Source organism: Eutrigla gurnardus, assembly GCF_963514095.1.
Source record: "Eutrigla gurnardus genome assembly, chromosome: 23".
In the NCBI taxonomy this organism is placed as follows: domain Eukaryota; kingdom Metazoa; phylum Chordata; class Actinopteri; order Perciformes; family Triglidae; genus Eutrigla; species Eutrigla gurnardus.
This window is the reverse complement of record NC_139934.1, coordinates 16,033,987-16,058,862: the sequence shown is the minus strand read 5'-3', so window position 1 is coordinate 16,058,862 and position 24,876 is coordinate 16,033,987. Positions and strand designations below refer to the sequence as shown.

Here is a 24,876-nt window from a genome sequence, read left to right as displayed (position 1 = left end):
TAATTATTATTATTTTAGACTTTTCACTTGATGAAATGGTAGAAACTCATTAACCAACATTTTTGCAAATGGAGTGCCACCTGCAGAGAATAAAGTAAATGTATTAGACAGTTGGGATCTATGGAAAATCCTCAATTGCACTATCAATATATATTGTATAATATAGTACGTTTTCTGAATAAATAACAGCAACAGAAAATAAAATCATGATTAGAATAGCCAGATGGACATGTCTGTTGTTGACTAGACTTGCATCACATTGAAGCATAAAAAGCACATCCAAATGAAGTACTTATCAGACTGTTTCAGTCCTGATAGCGATAGCGAGGGTTTAAGGGATCAACAAGCGTTGAATGAATAAACTGTTTGCCTCACTGTGTGGAGGTGACTTGGATCATACAGCAGGTTTGACTTAACTAATGCTTTTCTAACTTTGTAAAACAAAATGTAAGAAATAAATAGTGTTGGGGTAACAACAACAAATGTCATAAAATTAATTATTTAATTGGATCAAGTTACCTATTTAATCCGATCAAATTACGTTTTTAATGTGATCAAATTAAGTATTTAATTAGGTAATTGAATTGTGAATTAAACCATAGATTGTATAAAAGAATTGGACCTCGTCATGGTGTCACACATTGGTTTGTGGACTACGTTTTGTTCTACGTTTAGAGTGTTCAGCATATTGGCCGTCACCTTTTTAGGTTTTGGATGTCGCCATCTTGAAATTTTTGCAACCAGTGAAGGAAGTGACCATATTTGGACTGTGGAGGAGCGAGAGGTGGATCCGACAACAAAGCAACTGAGCAGCAACCTTACTAGATTTGGATCCATGTGGATTCTGGTGTGAAGCTGTTAACAAAGGTCAACTTTACAGATAAGTGTTAAGGGTCGTTCACACCTGATATTGGTCGCGCAAGTTTGTCCTCAAAGCAAAACAAAATGATCTCAAAATAACTCAAATATGTATCAACAAATATGCTTTGTTGTTTAATGAGTTTTATTGGGTCATGTATTATCATTAACCTTGATTCACATCACTATAATGTCTGTTGAGGTTACGGGGTTGAATATTTCCAATTGTAACTGTGCTTATAACACCCTCACTACCCCATCTAGTGGCTGAGAGCAGTAGCACATCTTTGCTGGCAGTTTAGTTTTGTTTAGTTTATAAGATAATATTCCAATGCAGGATGGGGATAGGCTTATTGATGACTCTTAATGTCCTGTAGGTGTGAATGTGAGCGTGAATGGTTGTTTGTCTCTATATGTCGGCCCTGTGATAGACTGGCGACCTGTCCAGGGTGTACCCTGCCTTCGCCCAATGACAGCTGGGATCGACTCCAGCAGTAATTCATATTTATATGATACCTAACACCACTAACACACCCTGATGGAGTGCAGCTTGTCCAATCAGGGGCCAGAATCATGGCCCCTGATTGGTGACCTTCCTTGACTGACTGTCATAGATACAAGGGAAGACTTTCTCTTATCTGTATAAACCACATGCAGGTCCATGGTCACATGACCTGTTGACGGCACCAGAGACAAGTTTGATTGATCTCCCCATGTCCTGCCCTCTGTGCATGTTGATATACCTGCTGCCTTCAAGTACCCATCAGAAGAAGAGCACAATTACTTTGAATAGTATTTTGTTTAAGTATTTTGTGTATAATGAAGACATAAAGATGAATGTCTCACTCGTGCATTATTTCAAGCTACAGACAGACATAAATGTCTAAATATGTACCATGTTATTAAACTAGAGTGATGGCTGGATAGAAAAAAGATGTCTAAACCAACAGCTTCCACATCACATGCAATTCATATGGAGGAGAGTATTGGCTGGTTTAATTCAAGAAATGACAAATGATTATTATGAGAAATAATAATATATGATGATTCAGACACATCAAAATAAACACAATCTGGTTTATATTCGACTTAATGGCTGCATGGTTGATGGAGGTGAACTCTTACAGAAGGGAATGGAAGTTGGTGGTGCTGAGAATTGAGCAGCATCAGTCCAAATCAAACAGGAGCAGACTGACAGGTGCAACAGGTTCCAGCAACCAGGGTTCACACACTTCCCCACTTGGCATATATACCACAGTGAAGACCACAACAACAATAGATTTAATATATAGTCACAATTTAGTCTTTTTTAAGATAAAGATTGAGTTTGAAGTTTCTCTAAAACAGCACATCTGTGGAGTTGCAGCCAGACAGTTTCAGGAAATGCAGAAAGAACAATCAGAACAAGGAAAAGTTTTGCACTGATTTTAAAGACGTGTTCCATGAGCGAATTATTCCAACTTCATGGGCGACCCTATATATACTGTTAATATTCACATTTTCAGTGTAAAGTTTAAATGTCAACATGTAGGTTATATATGAGTGATTTTCTTATCTAATTGAGTATCATGTTATTCTCTTACCTCAGAATTTGTCCTGTTTTGTTTTTCAATTAAGTACATTATGCCACATATTTCCATCTTTATCTTTGTTTTTGTTTCTGTGAAGTTACTGATTCTTCATATTTACATTTAAAAGATCATTCTTTCTAGATGTGGTATACTTAACATGTATTCATGATGGAAAGTCTAGCATACTCAGAGTTTAAAATATCCTTCATTCTGCATTATTAACATACACATACATAACCACTTCTCATCCCTGGTTCAATAAAGAGACAAAATCGGAGCCTGGCTGTGATGTTCATGTGATGACTTGTACAACTACGCCACCTGTTGGACACAGCTATAAGCAAGGAAGCGATACAATCAGTCAGTATGCGGTAGCACTCGGTATGTGGTAGCACTCTGTATAAGGAAGCTCGGAAATAAAGCCCCTTGAACGCACGTCGTTGTACGCCTGGTGTATGATCCCACAATACAAACATTACATTGGCGACGAGGTGTAAACGGAAACTACAGCTGTGAAAAAAAAAGAAAGAAAAAAAAAAGGACGACGGAGAAAAGTCAGATGGACGTGAACAAAGGAGGCTAATGCTAACGGCTAACAAAAACAACAGCACGTAAGAGGCTTCAAGCATGTCTCTGGCAGCTCATACAGTTCTTCTACCTTTCGACACCGACACGGATCCAGGCTCTGTTGGACCACGCTGGACCAAATGGGTGCAAAGGTTTGGAAATTATACAACGGCAATGAACATTACAGGAGATGCTAGGCTAAAAGCATTGTTGCTGCACATAGCAGCAGAGCGTGTGCATGACATCTATGATACGTTAGCAGCAGACGATGACGATTATGCTGCCACAAAGCAGAAGTTATCTGGCTATTTCTCACCAAAGAAAAACGTTCAGTACCAAGTGTATATCTTCAGAAAGGCTATACAAGAACCAGGAGAAAATCTGGACAGTTATCACACCAGGCTGAGGATGTTGGCTAAAAACTGTGAGTTTGCAGATGTTGATGCAGAGATTAAAACACAAATCATACAGAGCTGTACATCATCCAGGCTACGCAGAAAGGCACTGAGGGAACCTGACCTAACAGTAGAGGAGCTTCTTGACCATGGAAGGACACTGGAACTGTCTGAGGTGCATGCATCTGGCATAGAAAGAGGCACTGCTGCTGCAGTCAACGCACTGGATCAAACAAGGCATCCGAAGAGCAGCAGATGGCCTGAAAAACGTTCCACTTCCAACAAATGCAGAAACTGTGGAGGTAAATATCCCCATGATGGTGAATGCCCAGCTAAAAACAAGGAATGTAGAGCCTGTGGTAAATTAAACCATTTTGCAAGTCAGTGCCGTTCAACATCCAAAGACACCAACTCGAAACGACCACAAAACAAAGCCAGATATGACCCAAAAGAAGGTCCATCACGTAACTAAAACTGCAGATGAGCGAACAGAGCATAACTCCTCCAGTAGTGATGATGGCTATGTGTTTGCAGTTGATGCTGACAAGATTTCAGAGTTGCCACAGACCCAAGTCATGCTGAATGGAAGTAGCATGTCTGTTTTGATTGATTCAGGAGCATCAGCAAACTGTATCAGCGAGATAAGTTTTGATAAACTGATGCCACGTCCACAACTCAGCTCCACCACAACCAAGATCTACCCATTTCGCTCCAATGTTCCATTGCCCGTGAGTGGTGAGTTCAAGTGCAGTGTGGAGAAAGGACGGAAGATGGCACAATGCACATTCTTTGTCATTAAAGGTGACTGTTTCAATATTCTGAGCTACAAGACATCCAAAGCACTGGGTCTGATTAAGATAGTCACCACAGTGTCATCCACACCACAGTGTCGCACTGTTGCGGATGAGCTGGTCGCAAGCCATCCTGAGCTGTTTCAAGGAATAGGACAACTAAAAGGCTGTCAGGTAAAACTACACATAAACCCTGACATTAAACCTACATGCCAACCACATCGACGAGTGCCATTCCACATCCGCCGGAAGGTGGAGGATGAGCTTCGTAAATTGGAAGCAGATGACATCATCGAAGAAGTCACTGGCCCCACACCATGGGTCTCACCTATTGTTGCGGCTCCCAAGCCTAAAGCCCCAGACAAAGTCAGAATCTGTGTCGACATGCGCCAAGCTAATACAGCCATAGAAAGAGAACGTCACATCACTCCCACCATGGATGATGTGGTGCATGAGTTGAATGGAGCAACTGTGTTCTCCAAATTGGATCTGAGAGCTGGATACCACCAGCTAGAGCTTCATCCAGACAGCAGATATATCACCACATTCACAACTCACCTAGGATTGAGGCGTTACAAACGCCTGAATTTTGGCATATCTTCTGCTGCTGAGGTGTTCCAGAACGCCATATGCCAGTCACTGCAAGGTCTGTGTGGTGTGAAGAACCTCAGCGATGACATCATAGTCTACGGCGCATCCCAGACTGAACATGACGACAACCTCCGAGCACTGTTCAAGAGACTCAAGGAAAGCGGTCTCACACTCAATCGTGAAAAATGTGAGTTTAACAAGTCCAGGCTCGAGTTTTTTGGTTTCATCTTCTCTGCAGAAGGCGTTTCAGCTGATCCCAAGAAGGTCGCTGCAGTCCATCATGCTGCAGACCCCCAGACTCCAAGCGACATCAAAAGTCTGTTAGGCATGACCAACTACTGTTCCAGGTTCATAAAAGACTTCTCCTCCATCTCAGAACCACTTCGCAGGCTCACCAGAAAGGACACGCCGTGGATATGGGGTCCTGAGCAGCAGGTTTCACTGCAAACTCTGAAGGACAGTCTAACCAGCGAAGCCACTATGGCATACTTCTACCCAAGCAGAGAGACTGAACTGATTGTGGATGCTAGCCCTGTTGGACTGGGTGCAATCCTCTGCCAAAAAGATGAAAAAGGGGTGAAGTACATAATTGCATATGCCAGTCGGTCCCTGAGCGATGTGGAGAGGAGATACTCACAGACAGAAAAGGAAGCCCTGGCCATTGTGTGGAGCTGTGAGCACTTTCACTTGTACATTTATGGTCATCCTTTAACTCTAGTGACTGATCACAAAGCACTAGAAATCATATGGAACAATCCCAGATCAAAGCCACCTGCAAGGATCGAGAGATGGGGACTGAGGCTTCAGCCCTACCACTTCAAGGTGGAATACAGAAAGGGTGCTGACAACCCCGCTGACTATATGTCTCGTCACCCAATTCTGTCTGATAAAATCGAAAGCACACGAGCAGCAAAAGTAGCTGAGGAATATGTGAACTTCATTGTGAACCATGCAACACCCAAAGCCATGACACTCACCGAGATCAAGACAGAGACACTGAAAGACTCAATCCTGCAAGAGGTCAGTGAATGCATCAGACACAACACATGGCACAAAATTGACCAGTCACGACATGCTGACATACTAAAACAGTTCAAACGAGTGAGCGGTGAACTGACAGTGTCACACACATCTGATGTTGTACTGCGAGGCACAAGAATAGTAATTCCCCCTGCCCTGCAAGACAAAGTAATACAGCTAGCCCATGAAGGACATCAGGGCATTGTCAAGACTAAAGCACTACTCAGAACCAAGGTATGGTTTCGAGACATTGATCGCCGAGCAGAAGCAGCAGTACACAACTGTCTCGCATGTCAAGCCAACACACCAGTTGCACACGCTGAGCCACTAAAAATGTCACATCTACCAGAAACACCCTGGCATAGTGTGAGTGCAGACTTCTATGGACCACTTCCAACTGGAGAATACCTGCTTGTCATCATTGACGAATACACACGCTACCCAGTTGTTGAAAGTGTAAGATCAACTTCAGCTAACACAGTCATTCCAGTCATGGACAAAGTCTTCTCCCTGCTAGGAATTCCTCGTATTTTGAAAACTGACAATGGTCCCCCATTCAATGGTGACCAGTTCTCCCAGTTTGCAGATTATTTAGGATTCCATCACCGCCGGATCACACCACTGTGGCCCCAAGCCAACGCTACAGCTGAGAGATTCATGCGCACGCTGGGCAAAGCTATTCGTGTGGCCAACACCCAAGGAATGCACTGGAAACAGTACCTGAACATCTTCTTGCGTGAGTATAGATCCACACCTCACAGCACAACAGAAAGCTCACCTGCTGAACTGTTATTCCAACGCAAGATGTTCACAAAGATTCCATCATTCACTCACACTGCAAGCAACAGTTCAGATACTGAAGTGAGAGTGAAAGATGACAAGGCCAAGGTCAAGATGAAATCTCATGCAGACGCTCATCGTCATGCAAAACCACACACACTCACTCCAGGTGACACTGTGCTTCATCGTCAGCCCAAACAAAACAAGCTCACCGCACCATACAACAGCAAGCCATACACAGTGACCAAGACCAAAGGCTCCATGGTGACAGCATCCAGAGACGGGCACTCCATCGTCAGGAATTCATCTTTCTTCAAAAAGATAGCTCCAGAACTACTGACCATCCCAATACCTCCTGATGACGACGATCGCGAGTACAGTGATGCCTCTACAACTACAACACCACCGAGGTACCCCACACGACACAACAGGCGTCCTCCCACTTACCTACAGGAATATACTTAGTGTATGGACTGTTGTGCACTTGAAAAAAGGCCTGTTGTGCACTTAAAAATGGACTGTTTCATCTGAGAAGAAGTGTTTGAATTGCACTTTATTATTTGTTTGTTTTTGGGTGTTCATACTTATTTGAATGAGTCAAGTATTTTGAAACAGGTTTACCATATTTGAAGAATGAGTATGATGTTCTTTTGAGACATTGATAATGTGTGTGATGTTCTGTTATATTTCCACATGAATGTGATGTCCAATACTTGGGGTTTGAATCTTTAACATGTAAGCTAAATGTTTATTTGTTTGCACAGTGTTTGGACAATTGTTAAAAAAAAAAAAAAAAGAGCAATTTGATGTTCATGTGATGACTTGTACAACTACGCCACCTGTTGGACACAGCTATAAGCAAGGAAGCGATACAATCAGTCAGTATGCGGTAGCACTCGGTATGTGGTAGCACTCTGTATAAGGAAGCTCGGAAATAAAGCCCCTTGAACGCACGTCGTTGTACGCCTGGTGTATGATCCCACAATACAAACATTACACTGGCTATGAATGTCTTTAATGTTTCCCAGATCAGAATCACAGCATACAGTGTATAATAACTTCTAAAGTAAACAGAAATATCATCACCTCATTTATTTATAGTTTTACTATACTTTTTTTTTTAATAATTATCTTTTTTTAAATCCCATTATTTAACACTTTTCTTCATCTCAAGTCTTGGGTTTCTGAATTCAACAAAGAATGTAAAAACAAGACAACAGGTGCATTTTGATGCAATCGAGACCAGGCTGGAGATTTATGTGAGTGAGTGTCTTCTGTGGGCTGTTAACCACGTTCGGCCCATGCACCGCTGACCTGACACAGGTTCTCTGAATAACCTCGGTGACATGAAGCCATTTTGGATTTGGGGCACGTTGAAATCAGAATAAACCGACATACATCCAGTCGGCTCCACTGATGAACACACTCAGACTCTGAAGGATTGACTTAACATTTCATTCATCTGTCAACGGTTTAGAACATGCAACAGCTACATGACCTCGGCGTGAGGTCACCGCAGCCTCCATACCCACAATGCAACACAGTGTTTTGGAGGGAAAAGACCACCTGTGTGATCTCATTACTCGATGAGGCATCGTATGGTATCAAAGCCCTCATGTCTGTCCCACATGTCATTAAGTGGCTGCATGGAAACACGGCTACATGTGAAGTGAGCTTAACACTGAGTTGACTGCACTTTAGTTTAGTGTCTCACTTTCCAAGTCTGGTCATTGAATCACAGGCCAGTTTTCTACATCACCCTTACATCAGTTAGCTGGTCAAAGCTGGCTTTCATCAGGGCTCTCAGCCTCCCAGATGTTTCAATCATAATATTAATAATAATAATAATAATAATAATAATAATAATAATACAGCGCAGAAGACTATAGTTAGCTTACAAGATGTATTTCAAAATAAAAGTTTGCTAAAGCTTGAACAACAAAAAGGAGAAAAAAAATACAACTCAGGAAGAAAGAGCAATGAAACCAACCGATTCAAATGATATTTTTCAAACTTTTGGAAACTACACATGATCTCAGGCCCTCTATGGTGTGGGGGCTGTAGTGAAGATGGATTTCTGCTACAGTGACTTTCCTGGTTAGGACCAATGATGCTACAGGAAGCCCACATGGTAATGGGCGACATCAGACAAACTAAAGGAAACAAGGTCATTTTCTAATGGCATGAAAAGTGATCAGTGGCAAGCATATTGTTTGAAACCTCTAGCGAGTGGGCTTCTTTTGCAAACTGCACCTGTTGTCTTTTGTTGTCACAAAATAAGCATTTCATTCATTCACTCAAAAAAAAAAAGAAAATGAAAAACAAACAAGAAACTTAATATTTACAAATATTTTGTCTGTTTGATTCTTACACTTAAAAATGTACAGTTTTGATCCTCTTCCAGATGTTGTGTCTGTCTCTGTCCTGCTGCCCAGTTTGGTATTTTTCTTCACACATCCAGCTCCCTCAGTGTGGGCAGACTGGGGTGAAGCTGCCACAATGGCGCCCTCCGGTGTTAGCTTATAAAATAGACAGGGAAAAAGAACAGACCGAACTCGATACCTTGTTTCTGTTTTCACCTCCGGTGGGGTCATTGTGGCTGTGTTGTGGTGAGGTTGACCTCTCGACCCCTCACTGCCTCCGTATCCACAGGAGTGAATAGAAAAGGGTTCACCAGACATATCAGATCCTTCGTAGGACAGATTAGCAAGGTATCCTCCTGGCAAACATTGTGGGTAGAAAGATGGCCATGCCTTTGAATGTCTGTGATCAGTTCTTCCTTCTCCTCTATTGATTCTCATTTCTACATTTAAGGCTGTGAGTCTTTTTCCAGTCTCCTCCCACAGTGTGCACCTTTCCTTGCACGACTGTCCACTGCATTGATCCACCTGCAGTAGCCCAGTTGTTTTGTGTGTTACATTGTGCACATTTCCCTTTATTACAAAATCTCTGACAGGAGCAGCCCGGTATATCTCTCCCCTTCCAGCCCTCCCCTGCCACCCCGTGAGGCAGTAATACGATAGAAAACAAGCAAACAAACAGGCTAAAGCTAGAGCACAAGCGGAGTCAGCACCGGTGACGGACGGTCGTCCCTTACTTGACGTAAGCTTCCATGTGTTCCTGCGGGCCCATCAACAGCACATCAGTTCAATTAACATCCTGTATTAGCCATGAACCATGTTTGGGATCCGTAGCAGAGCATCGGAGGGGATGGGCGTCGCCGAGCTGCAGGCCTGCACATTCTCACCCCAAAGAAAAGAATCAGAAACAGCAGTTGTCCACTGTGTTGCTTTTACCCTGTTTAGGAGAGCCGAGCCCCCTTTCCATCTCGCAGCTCTGCGCCGCAGGCCGCAAAGGCCCACCGGTTGCCCTCGGTGTGCTTAGAGTTTCATTTACAACTGACGAGCTCACAAAATAAGTCACTAGCTTAGTGAACGAACCCTTGGATGTGAGGAGAACAGCAGAGTTGAACTGAGGTCAGAAATTGTGTCGAACGCAGCTGACACAGTGAAGTCAGAAGGTTTTGAAGTTTCGCGGCCACTGCAGGGAGCTGATCACCGCAATGTGGGCGTCGGCCTCAAATACAAAGCTAGTGCACTGACGGAGGGAGGGAAAGGACGGGAGGAAGTGAGGTCGATACGGAGGGGGATGTCGGCGTACGCAGCAGGAAAGAGCTCATTCTGGAGCTTTAACTATGGGGGGATCCTGCCTGTCTGCCTCTCTATCTCTTTGCAGTCTAATTAGAACCAACCTATACCCATGTGAAACACACACACACACACACACACACACACATACACACACACACACACACACACACACACACACATACACCGAACACACTTCCTCTCGCAGGCACACATCAAAGAGAATATGCATGTTCTGGAAATAGGGGTGCAGACAGGAGAAGGAAGGTGTAAGTAAAAGAGCAAAGGCTGCCTGTCTCTGCTTTGTTTCTCACCATTACTTACTGAAATACAAAAATAATTCTGTACAGGCAAGCTACAACAACAGATTTGGTACCTCACATACCCTAAAAAAAGACTGGAAGAAAAAGTAGCTACTGTAGACGATTGCTTGCGGTTGGCGTGCTGTATCAACTGTGGGAGAAAAAGGAAATAACACCACGTAGGAGGGAATGAATGGAAGAGTACGTTCCCAGTTGTTCAACGTCTTCTGAGATTTGTGGCAATTACTTTTTTTATTTTATTTTTATAAATGGGTGTTGGGAGGCGGAGAGGATTTGTTGGGTCAATACGGGTGGGCTTCAGCGATGTTCTTTTTCTGTGAGTTTAAACAAAAACCAAAATCTCAGGAGTGGACCGATATGATTTGATTAGATTTGGGAAACGTGCATTGACAGATACAGTGTCCTTTCCCCCGTCATCATCTTGAAAAATAATTCATGCATAGATCCCCACTGAGAAAACCCATTTATATACTTTCTCCGTTGTACACATTTATATATAACTATATATAATATCATTTCTCTATATCTATATTTTCAGCAAAAGTTCTTTCCACAAAAAAACAACAGTTAAACAAATGCTTTAAAAAAAAAGAAGAAACAGAAGATGAGAGAAAGAAAAAATAAACACAATCGAGGGCCAGTTTGGCACTTTGTCATGAGAACACACATCATCTGTTAATTGACAGTAAATAGGACTACTCTAGAATATTCTTTCGTTTTTTTTTCTCCCCAGATGAGAAAGCAAACACAGTAGTACATACTTGGCACCAAGAATGCTGGTAGAATGAAAGCAGATCAATGACAGATCAATGTTTTCCTAGCTAAATGATTACTGTATGTACTGCATGCCCCCTGCCTACAGCTCATAGCTGGTGAGTCCTCGGAGCAAAGGAGTGCTGGGGAGAGGGAGAGCATCACATGAATGAGGAACAAAGCGGGGATAAGACACAGGTGTAGAAAAGGGAACGATATTTGCACAGAACACACCGGGGAGCGAAAAGAAGAAGATGATGAAAACTGCAAGGGCCGAAAAGCTCTCGTCCGTTTGACAAATGTCAGGGGCCTTTTGTCTGGAAACAGCAGACCTTTGAAAACTGTATCTTTGAAAGGTCTAAATGACCCCCGAACGGATCGTCTGCTGCCTTGCAGTTTCGTTTAAGTTGCTTCTCCACACGCCATCGGTGGAGCTGCTAAGTTTGACAGCACACGATGGAGGAGGTGGAGTTGTTTTTGGAGAAACAAGAGTAGAAGAGAACAGAACAAAGGCCCACATCCAGAGGCCTCCCTTCTTGATCAGTGGCAGAGCCAGTCTTCATGGTCCTTAGGTGGCGCTGTATCGGGCCAGTCCCTACTATACCCTGGTGGTGGAGTGGGGATGCGGCAGGGTGTTGTTGTGGCCAGTGGAGGGGAACGTGTTGAAGGCATGAAGAGGCTGCATGCTGGTGATGGTACTGGGGATCATGGTGATGGTGTTGGGCGTCATCAGCGGCACGTCATCGGGGGCGCGGCGTAGCGCCAGCGTGTAGTCCGGCGGGCAGGCGGGTCGTAGGATGTCGTGGGGCCGGAGTGGCTCCATGTCGTGGTGAACGTCGTGCTCCGAGTGCTTCATCTGCAGGGACATGATCTCCTCCTCCTGGCTGTGAGCCAGGTCGTTGGCAGGTCCGCCCCGTTGAGGAGACAGCCGGTGGCGTCGCATCTCATGCCGCTTGTCCCGCTTGTAGTAAAGGGCGGCAAAGGCCAGGATGTTGAGGAAGAGGAGGGACGCCCCCACGCCGACCGTCACACTCAGCTCAGTGGAGTAGTCCCGGGTGTCTCCAGGGAAGAGCGCCTGGTGTGGACGCTCCGAACCCTCCGGCTCTGGTTCAGAGGGAAAGGTGGCGTAGGGGTAACGAGTGGGGCGAGGGCCTGGTGGTTTGGGCCAGGGTCTGTGTGTGCCCTGGCCAGTGCCTGGTGGCAAGCGGGTGGTGGTGGGGAAGAGCTCCTCATGTAGACTATGGAGGTGGGGGACTAATTCCAGCCAGAAGGCCACTTTGTTAGCCCTGTAGTTGTCTCTAACACGAGGTTTTAAGCCAATATGGAGGTACTGCTTGTCCTGGGAGTTGAACTTGGTCCAGATGACCTCTTCAAAGCGGTTAGGCTTGGTGTGAATGAACTTGGTGTCCTGAGGGACTGGCAAGTTGGGGTCCCTAGAGGAGGACAGAGCAGATATTTCAGTCTGGTTGAAAGATTGTGTTGACATAAGTACTGAATACAACCTTGTGTTCTACATTTTAAAATATGAACTGACAGCAAATACAGAAACAAAGACACTTGAGCTCTACTAATGAAGAGGCACAACACGATCTTATTTATCCTTCAGTCGCCACACAGGGCAAAAAGAATTCCATTATGAAATCAAATAAGCAGTACGGCCTACCCAGTCTTGGCGAAGTTGGTCCAGTAAGTCATGACAACGGCGCTCAACATCACATCATTCTTGGAGAAGTTGCATGGGAACAGATCTGTAGCACCAATCATGGGTACGCCAAACACGTACGGGATCTCATCTCCGTGGGCAGCATCGGCCCATTCGGGTCGCGTCTCCGTCTGGCAGTGGTGGTAGAATGTGTAAAAGTAAACCGGTGACTGAAACTCGGCGTGCAGCTTCTCTGTAGCCACTGCCAGCGCCACCCACTGGTGGTCTGTAAACAGAGCTAAGAGGGTCTTCCGTCGCATGTCGCCATTGTCCCTGTCGGCCCAGTCCGTGTACATGAATTTAATGGTCTCCCTCAGGATGTCTTTGCCTGGAGGATAAGAAGCGGGAGAGGGAACACAGAGAAAATTGTGATAAGTTAAGAGGAAAGTAAAGACAGGGATAGAACTGAGAGGTGAGAGAGGTCAAGCGATGTGAAAGGAGGAAGAGAAAAGCACACATTTCTTAAATGAACGACAGGAAGGATGAAAGAGGCGTCTGTGTTTGTATGTTTGTGTGAGAGATACACAGTTTAGAGAGAGACTGAAAGGAACGACGGCGCGACATAAAGGGCAAAAGAGAGAATATGCCCGTCTAAGTGGGGAATGAGCAGGGCTGGACTGGCCATCGGGTATATCGGGCCGATGGCGATTTTTGGCCGAGCCTTTTTTTTTTTTTTTTTTTACTTATGATACTAGTGTTAGTAATGGTATTAGTCATCATGATACCTATTCAGTGTTTCCCACACATTGAATGGACTTAACTAGCGGCTCTAATAATAGGCCTAAACAGGAGGGCAGCAGCGCTTATTATAAGGGGAAATCCTCGCGGCTGGTTTGGTTCATCAACGTTCTGTTTTCCCCCGTCGCCATGGCAAGGCGTCCCCCGCGCCGACCCCCCTTAGCTGCGCGAGTTTGACAGTGCGTGCGCGTATGTCAAAACCAAAACACCAAGGAAGGCTGAGGAATAGTCACCCACTTATATTAATAATAATAATAATAATAGTCATAATAAACTAATAGTATGCAGCCATCCCCAATTAGCGGCCCGCGGGCCAAATCCGGCCCGCGAGAGCAAAGTGTCCGGCCCGTGCGGACCCAGTGACCCTATGCAATAACCTGCCATAAGGTGAAATAAAGAGTTCGGTAAAGTTGGAAATATATTCACAGATTCGGGATCAATAAATCTGAAGAGAAACGTTTTCAAACACAAAAGATGCCTCTTTCATATCATAGACTACGAGCTACAAGAACCAAAACCCAGATTTTTTACATAAATAAGCCGTCCGAGCTGGATGGAGAACATTGATCTCTATGTGCAGCCGGCAGCCGGGCGAGTGCACAGGAACCGTCTGCAAATTACAAGACAAAAGCAAGACGCTGCAAACAAAAACCATTAACTCTACTGTTATACAATATTGTTTTCCTCTTGTGCGCCACTTGCTGTAGTGCTGTTGTTTTTTGTTGTTGATCAAAATATTCTCCAGGGGCATTCAAATAAATAAATCGTTGATATTGGATTCATTTTCTTTCAAGTGTACATTTATATTTGTCCCTCAACACAGGCTATGACTACTACTACTACTACTATCTGCTACAACCAACTACCACTGGTAGTACTAATCATTACAACTAGAAAATGCATTTCCTGCGGAAATACGTGGAAATGCTTTAATGCTGAAGCAACACTGAAAAAAAAGCTGAATATTTGAAGAAAATATTTAAAAAGCAGAGTATTTGAAGAAAATATTAAAAAAGCTGAATATTTCAAGAGAATATTAAAAAAAGCTGAATATGTGCTAAAGTTTGAAAAAGCTGAATAGTTGAAGAGAATATTCAAAAAGCTGAATATGTGCAAAAGTTACAAAATGCTGAATAGCTGAAGAGAATATTAAAAAAGCTGAATATGTGCAAAAGTTTGAAAAAGCTGTATAGTTGAAGAGAATATTCAAAAAGCTGAATAGTTGAAGGGAATTTTGAAAAAGCTGTATAGTTGAAGAGAATATTCAAAAAGCTGAATAGTTGAAGGGAATTTTGAAAAAGCTGAATAGTTGAAGAGATTATTCAAAAAGCTGAATAGTTGAAGAGAATTTTGAAAAAGCTGAACATGTGCAAAATTATGAAAAAAGCTAAATATTTGAAAATAATATTAAGAAAGCTTAATATCTGCAAATGTATGAAATAAGCTAAATAGCTGAACAAATATGAAAAACCTGAATATTTGAAAAGAATATGAAAGGCAAAAAAATGTTGAAGACATGTTGAAATGTCCATAAAGAGCTGAACATTTTAATATTTGAATGTTCTTTTTGTTTTTAGTATTAGTAGGGTACTAATAGAAGTAGTAGGAGTAGTATCAGTAGTAGTAGTAGTAGCAGTAATACTAGTATTATTAGTAAAAGTAGTATTAGTAGTAGTAGAAGTAGAAGTACTACTAGTACTAGTAATATTAGTACAAGTATTAGTAGTATTAGTAGTAGTAGAAGTAGAAGTAGTAGTAGTCCTAGTACTACTACAAGTAGTGGAGGTAGTATCAGTAGTAAACTAGAAGTAGTACTAGTACTAGTACAAGTACAAGTAGTGGACATGGTATCAGTAGTAGGCTAGTAGCAAAAGGAGTAGTAGTACGAGTAAAAGTTCAAGTAGTGGACGTAGTATCAGTAGTAGACGTAGTAGTAGTACTAGTACTACTACAAGTAGTGGAGGTAGTATCAGTAGTAGGCTAGTAGTAGTAGTAGTTGTACTATTACAAGTAGTGGACATAGTATCAGTAGTAGTACTAGTACAAGTTCAAGTAGTGGACATAGTATCAGTAGTAGAAGAAGTAGTAGTAGTAGTAGTACTACTACAAGTAGTGGAGGAAGTATCAGTAGTAGGCTAGTAGTAGAAGTATTAGAAGTAGTAACAGTAGTAGGCTAGTAGAAGAAGTAGTAGTAGTAGTAGTAGTAGTACTACTACAAGTAGTGGAGGTAGTATCAGTAGTAGGCTAGTACTAGTAGTATTAGTAGTAGTACTATTACAAGTAGTGGACATAGTATCAGTAGTAGGCTAGTAGTAGCAGTAGTAGTAGTACTAGTACAAGTACGAGCAGTGGACGTAGTATCACTAGTAGGCTAGTAGTAGAAGCAGTTGTAGTACTAGTACAAGTACAAGTAGTGGACGTAGTATCAGTAGTAGGCTAGTAGTAGAAGTAGTAGTAGTAGTTGTAGTACTAGTACTACTACAAGTAGTGGAGGTAGTATCAGTAGTAGGCTAGTAGTAGTAGTAGTAGTAGTACTATTACAAGTAGTGGACATAGTATCAGTAGTAGTACTAGTACAAGTTCAAGTAGTGGACGTAGTATCAGTAGTAGAAGAAGTAGTAGTAGTAGTAGTACTACTACAAGTAGTGGAGGAAGTATCAGTAGTAGGCTAGTAGTAGAAGTATTAGAAGTAGTATCAGTAGTAGGCTAGTAGAAGAAGTAGTAGTAGTAGTACTAGTACTACTACAAGTAGTGGAGGTAGTATCAGTAGTAGGCTAGTACTAGTAGTATTAGTAGTAGTACTATTACAAGTAGTGGACATAGTATCAGTAGTAGGCTAGTAGTAGCAGTAGTAGTAGTACTAGTACAAGTATGAGCAGTGGACGTAGTATCAGTAGTAGGCTAGTAGTAGAAGTAGTAGTAGTCAGACAGACAGAGAGTGAGACAGAGAGAGATAGACAGACTTGTGTATACATTTGAAAGTTTAAATGGAGTTTCTAGGTGAAAGTCTACCTGAGCAGACGATGTTTGACAAAAAAAACTACAAATCCCACTGACTGCTCCTGTCCCTGTCCGCCAATCAGAGCACACCTGCTGTCACTTCTGAAGATCAAAGCCACAGAGATCAAAGCCATCTACGCGCCTGTGTAACTGTCTAGAGCCTGTCTCTATTCCTCCATTTCGGAGGGTCCGAACAAAAGCTTCTCACGCTCACACCGAAAGTCGTATTGCCAAAATGTTCGCACCGTTAGCGCTACAAGACTCTGCTGAAGACACTGATCACTTTTATTTTTTCCTAGTCTCAGAAATGTGGACGCTAGGGCGAGTTAGAAATGCAGCTCATTTCAGGTTTCTTTGAAAATCTGTTTCTCAATTTGTATTGTAAGTCAATGGGGAGAAAAATGTCGTGGCCGCGCTTAGAGGTTGCTAGTTCAAATTCTGTAAATCTCACAGAGTTTTTGAGCACATTTTTAGAGACAGGACAAGTTTGTCTACAAAATTGGAAAATATCACATCTGTAACGTGAAAATTGTGGCCGGGAGGAGTTTGGAAAGAAAAAAAAGCTGAAGTGTGTTGGGCTGCTCTCACACTCTAACGATGATGTCACGCACTCTAGCAGGCGCAATACACACCCATTATAAACTCTGATGAGGTCTGAAAAAAACATAAAACATAAACTGTGATTATAGAAAAACTGTAAAAGATATCAAAAAACTGAATATGAATTGAATAGTTCAGAATCTTGTAGGTTGTTTAAAGTTTAAATGGCGTCTGTAGGTGGAAGTATGTGAAAGAAGTCGGAGTTCAAAGAGGAGGATGTTAAAGAGGTTTTCAGGCTGATCTCCATAGGAATGCATTGAAAAAAAAATATGGAAAAGGCTGAATATATGAAAAAGTATGAAAGGTAGAAAAAAGGTTGAAAATCAGCACAAAAGAGCTGAAAAAGCTGAACATTTTGATAGTTGAATGGTTTTTGTAGCTGAAAGTATGCAGAAGTTAGAGATGACCAAAAAAGGTACGGAAGAAGAATAATAAGAAAAAGAAAAAAAAAAATTACTAGAAAATGTATTTCCTGCGGAAATACGTGGAAATGCTTTAATGCTGAAGCAACACTGAAAAAAAAGCTGAATATTTGAAGAAAATATTAAAAAAGCTGAATATTTGAAGAAAATATTTAAAAAGCTGAATATTTCAAGAGAATATTCAAAAAGCTGAATATGTGCAAAAGTATGAAAAAGCTGAATATTTCAAGAGAATATTAAAAAAGCTGAATAGTTGAAGAGAATATTAAAAAAAGCTGAATATGCAAAAAGTTTGAAAATCTGAATAGCTGAAGAGAATATTCAAAAAGCTGAATAGTTGAAGAGAATTTTGAAAAAGCTGAACATGTGCAAAATTATGAAAAAAGCTAAATATTTGAAAATAATATTAAGAAAGCTTAATATCTGCAAATGTATGAAATAAGCTAAATAGCTGAACAAATATGAAAAACCTGAATATTTGAAAAGAATATGAAAGGGAAAAAAATGTTGAAGACACGTTGAAATGTCCTTAAAGAGCTGAACATTTTAATATTTGAATGTTCTTTTTGTTTGTAGTATTAGTAGGGTACTAATAGAAGTAGTAGGAGTAGTATCAGTAGTAGTAGTAGTAGCAGTAGGACTAGTAGTATTAGTAAAAGTAGTATTAGTAGTAGCAGTAGTATTAGCAGTAGTACTAGTAATATTAGTACAAGTATTAGTAGTATTAGTAGTAGTAGAAGTAGAAGTACTACTAGTACTAGTAATATTAGTACAAGTATTAGTAGTAGCAGTAGTATTAGCAATAGTGCTAGTAATATTAGTACAAGTATTAGTATTATTAGTAGTAGTAGAAATAGAAGTACTACTAGTACTAGTAATATTAGTACAAGTATTAGTAGTATTAGTAGTAGTAGAAGTAGAAGTACTAGTAGTATTTATCCTAGTACTACTACAAGTAGTGGAGGTAGTATCAGTAGTAAACTAGAAGTAGTACTAGTACTAGTACAAGTACAAGTAGTGGACATGGTATCAGTAGTAGGCTAGTAGCAAAAGGACTAGTAGTACGAGTAAAAGTTCAAGTAGTGGACGTAGTATCAGTAGTAGACATAGTAGTAGTACTAGTACTACTACAAGTAGTGGAGGTAGTATCAGTAGTAGGCTAGTAGTAGTAGTAGTACTATTACAAGTAGTGGACATAGTATCAGTAGTAGTACTAGTACAAGTTCAAGTAGTGGACGTAGTATCAGTAGTAGAAGAAGTAGTAGTAGTAGTAGTAGTAGTACTACAAGTAGTGGAGGAAGTATCAGTAGTAGGCTAGTAGTAGAAGTATTAGAAGTAGTATCAGTAGTAGGATAGTAGAAGAAGTAGTAGTAGTAGTAGTAGTACTAGTACTACTACAAGTAGTGGAGGTAGTATCAGTAGTAGGCTAGTACTAGTAGTATTAGTAGTAGTACTATTAAAAGTAGTGGACATAGTATCAGTAGTAGGCTAGTAGTAGCAGTAGTAGTAGTACTAGTACAAGTATGAGCAGTGGACGTAGTATCAGTAGTAGGCTAGTAGTAGAAGTAGTAGTAGTAGTAGTCAGACAGACAGAGAGTGAGACAGAGAGAGATAGACAGACTTGTGTATACATTTTAAAGTTTAAATGGAGTTTCTAGGTGAAAGTATACCTGAGCAGAAGAAGTTTGACAAAAAAAACTACAAATCCCACTGACTGCTCCTGTCTGCCGCTCCTGTCCGCCAATCAGAGCACACCTGCTGTCACTTCTAAAGATCAAAGCCACAGAGATCAAAGCCCTCTACGCGCCTGTGTAACTGTCTAGAGCCTGTCTCTATTCCTCCATTTCGGAGGGTCCGAACAAAAGCTTCTCACGCTCACACCGAAAGTCGTATTGCCAAAATGTTCGCACCGTTAGCGCTACAAGACTCTGCTGAAGACACTGATCACTTTTATTTTTTCCTAGTCTCAGAAATGTGGACGCTAGGGCGAGTTAGAAATGCAGCTCATTTCAGGTTTCTTTGAAAATCTGTTTCTCAATTTGTATTGTAAGTCAATGGGGAGAAAAATGTTGTGGCCGCATTTAGAGGTTGCTAGTACAAATTCTGTAAATCTCACAGAGTTTTTGAGCACATTGTTAGAGACAGGACAAGTTTGTCTACAAAATTGGAAAATATCACATCTGTAACGTGAAAATTGTGGCCGGGAGGAGTTTGGAAAGAAAAAAAAGCTGAAGTGTGTTGGGCTGCTCTCACACTCTAACGATGATGTCACGCACTCTAGCAGGCGCAATACACACCCATTATAAACTCTGATGAGGTCTGAAAAAAACATAAAACATAAACTGTGATTATAGAAAAACTGTAAAAGATATCAAAAAACTGAATATGAATTGAATAGTTCAGAATCTTGTAGGTTGTTTAAAGTTTAAATGGAGTCTGTAGGTGGAAGTATGTGAAAGAAGTCGGAGTTCAAAGAGGAGGATGTTAAAGAGGTTTTCAGGCTGATCTCCATAGGAATGCATTGAAAAAAAAATATGGAAAAGGCTGAATATATTAAAAAGTATGAAAGGTAGAAGAAAGGTTGAAAATCAGCACAAAAGAGCTGAAAAAGCTGAACATTTTGATAGTTGAATGGTTTTTATAGCTGAAAGTATGCAGAAGTTAGAGGCGACTGAAAAACGTACGGAAGAAGAATAAAAAAAAAAATAATAAAGATTAGGATAACATAGGTTGGAAATGCTTCAAAGCATTTCCACCAATAATAAAGATTAGGATAACATAGGTTGGAAATGCTTCAAAGCATTTCCACCAATAAAGATTAGGATAACATAGGTTGGAAATGCTTTAAAGCATTTCCACCAATAATAATACTTCAAATAATAGCAGCAACAATAATAACATTTGCACATAAAATAATGTTTAGTGATCCAATGAAAAAAATAACAGACAATTTGGCCCTCGACTTGGCAACCTGGGCATAATTTGGCCCTCAGTGAAAACTAATTGGGGAACCCTGGAAGGCTCAACACTGTGTTTTAGTCATTTTTGTTATAACAACGAGCAACGAGCTAACCCTCCAGATGGCCTTGATAAACGTGCGGTCCCTGGCAAGTAAAACCTTCATGCTTAACGACTTTTTTATCTCCCGGGAGCTGGACTTTCTGTTTCTGTGTGAGACCTGGGTCTCTACTGGCGAAAACATGCCGTTCTCTGAACTCCTTCCACCGGACTGTAACTTTTTAAATTCCCCCCGAGCGACTGGTAGAGGTGGAGGTGTTGCCTCTGTTTACAAGTCGTTTTTTCACTGCCGGCAGATTCCACACACTGGTTTTGCTAGCTTTGAACTGCAACTGTTTGAATTAATTCTGTCGTCCCCTGTTTTATGTGCAGTGGTGTACCGTCCACCTAAATTCAACAAAGACTGTATCCATGACTTTGCTGATTTTTTGTCTGGGCTTATGGTTAAATATGATCATATAACAATTTGTGGTGATTTTAATGTCCATGTTTGTTGTGAGTCACAGCCTCTGACCCGGGACTTTCTGAACCTCATTGACTCATTCAGTCTTAATCAAGCCGTCTCCGGCCCAACTCACGAAAGGGTCACACACTAGATCTTGTGTTATCCTATGGTGTTTCTGTCTCTGGGAATGAAATCTGTGCCATGTCTTTCTCCGACCACTCCCCTATTCTGTTCTCTGTATCAGTCCCATGCTCAGGTAATACCCCTGGTGTTTCCAGGCGGGCCTCGCGCCTGATTAACCCCTCGACTGCAAGGCAATTTTCAGCCGCTTTTAATGACTCCCCCTTGTGTAGGCCGTCACTGGGCCTTAGCTCTGATTTGACTGCTGATCAGCTTCTATCTATGTTCTCTTCAGCCTGCACTGTAATTCTGGACTCCGTCGCTCCTCTTAAGCCCAAACGCATTAAAGCACAGACATCACCATGGCTCAACGATGCAACGCGCTTCCTCAGACGTGCCTGTAGGCGGGCTGAGCGCAAGTGGCAGAAGGACTGCCTCCACGTGTCCCTCCAGATTCTACAAAGTTGCTTGGCGGATTACCATCGAGCTGTTAAAACTGCCAAATCCCAGTACATTTCCTCCCTGGTCTCCAGAAACAGTCACAAACCCCAGGTTCTTTTCAACACATTAAATTCTCTCATAAATCCCCGAAATGAATCCCCTGTCGTGCCCTCACCTGCTCTCTGTGAAAGCTTTTTAAAATTCTTTATTGAAAAGATTGCAGCACTCAGGCCTACTGATACCTCTGCCACCCCATTTCCTGACCCACCCGCCCTCCCCCAGCCAGCTGTCCTCGAGCAGTTTGAGCCCAGTACCCTATCCTCCCTCTGTAATGCAGTTAGACATCTGCAGCCCTCCAACTGCCCCTCTGACTGCCTTCCCTCCCGTCTACTCAAGGACTCTGCAGTCTTCGACTCAGTTGCCCCCATCCTTCTACTGCTGATCAACCTCATCCTCTCCTCTGGGTGCGTCCCGGCTGCCTTCAAGCATGCCGTGGTGCAGCCACTATTAAAGAAGCCAAACCTTGACCCCTCTATTCTCTCTAACTTCAGGCCTATTTCCAAGCTACCCTTCCTGTCTAAAGTCCTTGAGCGAGAAGTCTATGTCCAGCTGCAATCCTTTTTAAACAATAACAACATCTATGAGAAATTCCAGTCTGGCTTTAGAACAGCCCACAGCACTGAGACTGCTCTCCTGAGAGTGCTTAACGACCTGCTCCTAGCCGCTGACTCAGGTAGCCCTGTGATCCTGGTGCTTTTAGACCTTACAGCAGCCTTTGACACGGTGGATCATAGGATTCTGCTGTCTCGGCTAGAGCATCACGTAGGCATCAAAGGCACAGCCTTGAAGTTCTTCCAGTCCTACCTGGCCAACAGGAGCTTCTCTGTACAGCTTGGTGATTCCATCTTGTTAAAATAATTACCCGATGGTTTAGAACTGGAGGAAGGAGATCGGAGTCAGCTCAAGGTCCAAACAGGGATTTAATCTTGATCAAGAGGAGAATTCACAGAGCAACATGCTGGTCTGTTACAATGTGTAGACTCATCGTGCTGTGAGACAACATGGTATTTATCCATCTTCTGTGGGTGTGTTTTCACTCAGTTCACAGGGATGGAAGTCATAAACTCCGATGTTTATCTAAACCTTGCATGGGTCGCAAACCCCACCTGGGTCATAAACCACACCTATGTCGCAAAACACACATGGGTTGCAAAACACACACAAATGGCCACAGGCCACAGGTCACAGGTCACAGGACACATTTACATTCACACCAACCCTTCTCAAGTCTTCAGTTCAGATATCTCTCATCAAGAAGTACAAAATTTCCATATCATATCTCGTCTGCTGCCCCCCTCACCTGCGGGGTCCCTCAAGGCTCCATACTAGGCCCCATACTCTTTCTGTTGTACGTTCTACCCCTAGGGGAAATCCTAATTAACCACAGCATCTCCTTCCACTGTTATGCAGATGATGTCCAGCTGTATCTCCCCCTCAGGGTTGATGGGCAGGCTGAACTCCATCCACTGCTTGACTGTCTGGCTGAAATCAAAGCATGGATGGGTGCAAACTTCCTCAACCTCAATGACAGCAAGACCGAGACCATTGTTTTTGGAAAAACCTCTCCAGCCTTCTCCACCGATGCCCTGGGCCCTCTCGCCTCTCACCTCTCAGGCCTTCTGTCAGAAATCTGGGCGTGATTTTTGACAGTGCCTTCAAGTTTGAGCAGCAGGTCAGCGCAGTAGTTCGAAAAAGCTTTTTCCACCTGAGAACTATTGCCAAGGCCAAAGCCTACCTGCCCCAGAGTGATCTGGAGGGAGTCATCCATGCTTCCATAACTTCACAACTGGACTACTGCAACGCCCTATACACCGGCATCGACCAATCACAACTCCGCCGCCTGCAGTTAGTTCAAAACTCAGCCACCCGACTCCTCACCTGTACAAAGAAGCGAGATCACATCACCCCGGTCCTTGCATCACTCCACTGGCTCCCCATCCGCTACCGCATTGATTTCAAACTTCTCCTGACTGTTTACAAATCCCTCCATGGTCTGGCCCGCACCTGCCTGTCTGATATTCTCCACCACCACATCCCATCTAGAGCACTCCGGTCAGCCGACCAACTGTTGTTGGAAGTGCCCAGGTCCAGGCTAAAAACCAGGGGGACAGAGCCTTCGCAGTGGCCGCCCCCAGACTCTGGAACTCCCTCCCCCTACACATCCGGGCGGCCCAGTCTTTAAATATTTTTAAATCCCAGTTAAAGACCCACCTTTTTCCCCTTGCCTTCGATTAGTGTCTTTTCAAATTGTCTAACTCAGACCTTGTCTTTTAACCCTTTTCTTTTCTTTCTTCTTTCTTTTTTGTCTTTTTAAAATGCCTGAAAAATGTCCCTTTTTTTTTTTTTTTACGTCTTTTTGCATTTAGCACTTAAGCACAAGCACTTTCTGTGAAGCACTTTGGTTGCTAGCGCCATAGCACAAGCTGTTACCTTACTGGTAAACAGCCCCGATACATCTCATCTTTATTAGAATGGCGCTCTGGATCTTATTCTACTCGCTCTAGTGGTTTATTATTTCTTAAAGTCCCTTTTGTACACTCAGAGTTTGGTAAATCTGCCTTTTCCTTTGATGCTCCCAACTCATGGAATACTCTCCAACTTACTTTGGGGCTGGAGATTATTCCTACTCTTGCTGATTTTAAACATATGGTGTCTGAGCGTTGTAAATCATCTTGCAACTGTTATTAAATGTAATTGTTATGTTCTGCTGCTGCTTGTAAACTCGTCGTCCCTGTAAATGAGGGAAACCTCAGTGACCAACGAGTTAAAATAAAGGTTTAAATAAATAAAAAAGTCAATGGTTCTAGTTAGCATGGAACAGTCTTGCCCACTCCACAGTGCACCTGAGGCAAATCAATTAAAACACTAAACTGTCGATGTACATATCTGTGTTGATAGAATAATATTTGAAACAAAACTAACCTTGCATCGCATGAATCATCCATTTTTTGAGTTTCCACATGTGCCAGTCTGTACAATGAAAACAGTCCTCTAGAGCCACTGCTTCAGTTTACCCGTTTACTCAGCCGGGTGT

The 24,876-nt window shown here is 42.4% G+C and overlaps 1 protein-coding gene and 1 pseudogene across 2 annotated transcripts in view; both read right to left on the bottom strand.

The window, feature by feature from the left end:
- Positions 1-8,808: 8,808 nt before the first annotated feature.
- Positions 8,809-24,876, bottom strand: part of LOC311008589 (neuroligin-2-like) — a 217,323-nt gene continuing 201,255 nt past the window's right edge. Inside the window, exon 10 of the mRNA XM_084002314.1 lies at positions 8,809-10,617. The gene's annotated coding sequence lies outside the window, so the exon portion shown is untranslated. The remainder of the gene's footprint in view (positions 10,618-24,876) is intronic.
- On the bottom strand, positions 11,474-13,623 carry LOC311009132 (neuroligin-2 pseudogene; annotated as a pseudogene). The gene is made up of 3 exons (XR_014599399.1): positions 13,586-13,623; positions 12,960-13,403; positions 11,474-12,729 (listed from the first exon to the last, which is right to left on the bottom strand). The product of XR_014599399.1 is annotated as a neuroligin-2 pseudogene (transcript).